This window comes from Schistocerca cancellata, chromosome 4 (assembly GCF_023864275.1).
Source record: "Schistocerca cancellata isolate TAMUIC-IGC-003103 chromosome 4, iqSchCanc2.1, whole genome shotgun sequence".
In the NCBI taxonomy this organism is placed as follows: Eukaryota; Metazoa; Arthropoda; class Insecta; order Orthoptera; family Acrididae; genus Schistocerca; species Schistocerca cancellata.
In genome coordinates this window covers 241315195-241320786 of record NC_064629.1, presented here as the reverse complement: position 1 = coordinate 241320786, position 5592 = coordinate 241315195, and the positions used below count along the sequence as shown (strand labels likewise).

At 46.2% G+C, this 5592-nt stretch overlaps 1 pseudogene; it reads left to right on the top strand.

Moving 5' to 3' along the window:
* Window positions 1-2462: 2462 nt before the first annotated feature.
* LOC126185544 (5S ribosomal RNA) lies at window positions 2463-2580 on the top strand (annotated as a pseudogene).
* The last annotated feature ends 3012 nt before the right edge of the window (window positions 2581-5592 follow it).

Genomic DNA, 5592 nt, shown 5'->3' with positions numbered 1-5592 from the left:
CTATTATTACAATCTCGTATAGCGCGCGGAAAGAATGAACACCTATATCTTTCCGTACGAGCTCTGATTTCCCTTATTTTATCTTGGTGATCGTCCCTCCCTATGTAAGTCGGTGTCAACAAAATATTTTCGCATTCGGAGGAGAATGTTGGGGATTGAAATTTCGTGAGAAGATTCCACCTCAACGAAGAACCCCTCTGTTTTAATGATGACCACCCCAAATCCTGTATCATTTCTGTGACACTCTCTCCCATATTTCGCGATAATACAAAACGTGCTGTCTTTCTTTGAACTTTTTGGATGTACTCTGTCAGTCCCATCTGGTAAGGATCCCACACCGCGCAGCATTATTCTAAAAGAGGACGGACAAGCGTAGTGTAGGCAGTCTCCTTAGTAGGTCTGCTACATTTCCTAAGTGTCCTGCCAATAAAACGCAGTCTTTGGTTAGCCTTCCCCACAACATTTTCTGTGTGTTCCTTCCAATTTAAGTTGTTCGTAATTGTAATACCTAGGTATTTAGTTGAATTTACGGCTTTTAGAGTAGACTGATTTATCGTGTAACCGAATTTTAACTAGTTCCATCTAGCACTTATGTGGATTACCTCACACTTTTCGTTATTTAAGGTCAACTGGCACTTTTCGCACCACTCCGATACTTCTTCTAAATCGTTTTGAAGTTTGTTTTGACCTTCTGATGACTTTATTAGTCGATAAACGACAGCGACGTGTGCAAACAACCGAAGACGGCTGCTCAGATTGTCTCCCAAATCGTTTATATAGATAAGGAAGAGCAAAGGGCCTATAACACTACCTTGGTAAACGCCAGAAATCACTTCTGTTTTATTCGATGACTGTCTATCAATTACTACTAACTGTAACCTCTCTGACAGGAAATCACAGATCCAGTCGCAAAAATGAGACAGTATTCCATAAGCACGCAATTTCACTACGAGCCGCTTGTGTGGTACAGTGTCAAAAGCCTTCCGGAAATCCAGAAATACGGAACCGATCTGAAATCCCTTGTCAATAGCACTCAGCAGTTCATGTGAATAAAGAGCTAGTTGTGTTTCACAAGAACGATGTTTTCTCAACCCATGTTGCCTGTGTGTCAATAGACCGTTTTCTTAGAGGAAATTCATAATGTTCGAACACAATATATGTTCTAAAATCCTGCTGCATATCGACGTTAACGATGTGGGCCTGTAATTTATCTTTCTTGAATATTGGTGTGACCTGTGCAACTTTCCACTCTTTGGGTACGGATATTTCGTCGAGCGAACGGTTGTAAATGATTTTTAGGTATGGAGCTAATGCAACTTTCAACGCTATCGAGCGCGTGTTCATAATGCACGCCCTGTGGCGGAGTGAATACACGACAATAACATCCCTGTAATGGACTGGCCTGCACAGCATCCTGACCTGAATGCTACAGAACATCTTTGGAATGTTTTGGAACTCCGACTTCGTGCCAGGCCTCGCCGACCGACATCGATACCTCTCCTCAGTGCAGCACTCCGTGAAGGATGGGCTGCCATTCCCCAAGAAACTTCCAGCATCTGATTGAACGTATGCCTACGAGAGTGGAAGCTGTCATCAAGGCTAAGGGTGGGTCAACATCAAATTGAATTCCAGCATTACCGAAGGTGGGCGCCACGAACTTGTAAAGTCATTTTCAGCCAGGTGTCCGGATACTTTTGATCACATAGTATATATGTTTAGGGTACGCAGTGCGCACGCGCTAAGGGCGGGGCTTTGTGAAGCACGTGTTCCGAAAGCTCCTGGAATTTAAAAATCGGGATAACTGGGATGAAGAGAATGGGAAGGTTAGGACGTGCGTTGAGCTGAGAAGAATTGGCAGCCGGCGAGTGGGTCTGAGCTGGGCCGACGGCGCGGAAGCCGGGCAGTAACCTGAGGCAGCCGCGGCTCTTGTCAAAGCGCGGGCCGCCGGGCTGCCCGGGACAGGCGATACCCGCACCACACCTCGCATTCGTGTCCGCTCACTTCTTCGCCAACATTGCAGCAGAGTTTTCCGTCCGCGAAACGTAAGAACCTAGCGCAAAAGCACTTGCACCTTTCTCGTGTTAAGGGTCAATACCCTCTACATTTACATCTACATCTACATCTACATCCATACTCCGCAAGCCACCTGACGGTGTGTGGCGGAGGGTACCTTGAGTACCTCTATCGGTTCTCCCTTCTATTCCAGTCTCGTATTGTTCGTGGAAAGAAGGAGTGTCGGTATGCCTCTGTGTGGGCTCTAATCTCTCTGATTTTATCCTCGTGGTCTCTTCGCGAGATATACGTAGGAGGGAGCAATATACTGCTTGACTCCTCGGTGAAGGTATGTTCTCTAAACTTCAACAAAAGCCCGTACCGAGCTAGTGAGCGTCTCTCCTGCAGAGTCTTCCACTGGAGTTTATATATCATCTCCGTAACGCTTTCGCGATTACTAAACGATCCTGTGCAACGGCCTTGCCGCAGTGGATACACCGGTTCCCGTCAGATCACCGAAGTTAAGCGCTGTCGGGTGTGGACGGCACTTGGATGGGTGACCATCCGGGCCGCCATGTGCTGTTGCCATTTTTCGGGGTGCACTCAGCCTCGTGATGCCAACTGAGGAGCTACCCGACCGAATAGTAGCGGTTCCGGTCAAAGAAAATCATCGTAACGACCGGGAGAGCGGTGTGCTGACCACACGCCCCTCCTATCTGCATCCTCATCTGAGGATGACACGTCGGTCGGATGGTCCCGATGGGCCAAATGTGGCCTGATGACGGAGTGCTTTAAATGATCCTGTGACGAAGCGCGCTGCTCTCCGTTGACTCATCTCTATGTCTTCTATCTACCCTATCTGGTACGGATCCCACACTGCTGAGCTGTATTCAAGCAGTGGGCAAAGAAGCGTACTGTAACCTACTTCCGCCGGCCGTTGTGGCCGAGTGGTTATAGGCGGTATAGTCTGGAACCGCGCAACCGCTACGGTCGCAGGTTCAAATCTTGCCTCGGGCATGGATGTGTGTGATGTCCTTAGATTAGTTAGGTTTAAGTAGTTCTAAGTTCTAGGGGACTGATGACCTCAGAAGTTCAGTCCCATAGTGCTCAGAGCCATTTTTTTGTAACCTACTTCCTTTGTTTTCAGATTGCATTTCCTTAGGATTCTTCCAATGAATCTGTCTGGCATCTGCTTTACCGACGATCAACTCTTTACTGTGATGAGCTCGTTAACTGGACAGAATAGGGCGTCCGGTGCTGTGTTCCCTTGGGACAGCAGAGGAGAAATGGCTCCTGATGCGTCCGGTGAAATGGAACACCTACTCAAACTGAGATTTGATTCCGTATTTCTAGATTTCCGGAAAGCTTTTGACACCGTTCCTCACAAGCGACTTCTAATCAAGCTGCGGGCCTATGGGGTATCGTCTCAGTTGTGCGACTGGACTCGTGATTTCCTGTCAGGAAGGTCGCAGTTCGTAGTAATAGACGGCAAATCATCGAGTAAAACGGAAGTGATATCAGGTGTTCCCCAGGGAAGCGTCCTGGGACCTCTGCTGTTCCTGATCTATGTAAATGACCTGGGTGACAATCTGAGCAGTTCTCTTAGGTTGTTCGCAGATGATGCTGTAATTTACCGTCTAGTAAGGTCATCCGAAGACCAGTATCAGTTGCAAAGCGATTTAGAAAAGATTGCTGTATGTTGTGGCAGGTGGCAGTTGACGCTAAATAACGAAAAGTGTGACGTGATCCACATGAGTTCCAAAAGAAATCCATTGGAATTCGATTACTCGATAAATAGTACAATTCTGACGGCTTTCAATTCAACTAAGTACCTGGGTGTTAAAATTACGAACAACTTCAGTTGGAAAGACCACATAGATAATATTGTGGGGAAGGCGAGCCAAAGGTTACGTTTCATTGGCAGGACACTTAGAAGATGCAACAAGTCCACTAAAGAGACAGCTTACACTACACTCGTTCGACCTCTGTTAGGATATTGCTGCGCGGTGTGGGATCCTTAGCAGGTGGGATTGACGGAGGACATCGAAAGGGTGCAATAAAAGGGCAGCTCATTTTGTATTATCACGTAATAGGGGAGAGAGTGTGGCAGATATGATACGCGAGTTGGGATGGAAGTCATTAAAGCAAAGACGTTTTTCGTCGCGGCGAGATCTATTTACGAAATTTCAGTCACCAACTTTCTCTTCTGAATGCGAAAATATTTTGTTGAGCCCAACCTACATAGGTAGGAATGATCATCAAAATAAAATAAGAGAAATCAGAGCTCGTACAGAAAGGTTTAGGTGTTCGTTTTTCCCGCGCGCTGTTCGGGAGTGGAATGGTAGAGAGATAGTATGATTGTGGTTCGATGAACCCTCTGCCAAGCACTTAAATGTGAATTACAGAGTAATCATGCAGATGTAGATGTAGATGAGCTAATCCTGATATTCAGTTTTAAGTCGTCAGGTGTTTTATTATTAGGATAGATTATTCTAAATGTAGTAAATTTATTCGACACCGAATAATGATTGTATGAATGCACGTTTTAGTATCTGAATCATTACGAGGCCACGCAGCGAGGTAGTGCAGTGGTTAGCGCACTGTAGTCACATTCGGGAGGACGACGGTTCAAACACGCTTCCGACCATCCTGATTGAGACTTTCCGTGATTTCCCTAAATCGCTTAAGACAAATGCTGGCATGGTTCCTTCGAACGGGCACGACTGCTTTCCTTCCCCATCCTCCTATACTTTGTCTCTAATGACATCGTTGTCGATGGGACGTTAAACACTAATTTTCTCCTCTTAATTACGACGGCATGCTGGAAAGTACTGCCCCGAATTTTTTATGTGAAAACTTTTTAAATGAAACAAACATTATTAATATTCTATATCTTTCCTCTTAATGCCTACATACTGTATTTGCAAACTTTTCCCGCCACAGGGCTCCGAATTGTTGCGTGTACCATAGTGGTGTACAATGTAACTGTGTTGGAGCGTCAGAAACAGCTTGCAGAGTTGGTCCACACACGGAGCGTCCTCTCTTTCAGTATGACAGTGGCAGACTACACACGAGCGCTGAAACACCTGCAACGATCCGACGCTTTGGGTTCACTGTCATCGATCATCCTCCATACACTCCCAACTTGGACCCATCCAATTTTCATCTGTTTACAAAACTTAAAGAATACCCTCGATGATTTCACTTCGATAGTGATGAAGCGATTTAAACAGAGGTTTGGTTGTGCCTCCGTCGCCGGCCGCGGTTGCCGTGCGGTTCTGGGCGCTCCAGTCCAGAGCCGCGCTGCTGCTACGGTCGCAGGTTCGAGTCCTGCCTCGGGTATGGATGTGTGTTATGTCCTTAGGTTAGTTAGGTTTAAGTAGTTTTAAGTTCTAGGGGACTGATGACCACAGCAGTTGAGTCCCATAGTGCTCAGAGCCATTTTTGTGCCTCCGTCAACAAAGTCAAACATTGCACACTAACGGTATCAGCAAAGTGGTCTCTCGTTGGGAGAAATGTATTCGTCGCCAGGATGACTATGTTGAGAAATAAATAAGCAAACTTGAAGAATGAAGATGTAGAAAGTTAATAACGTTTGTT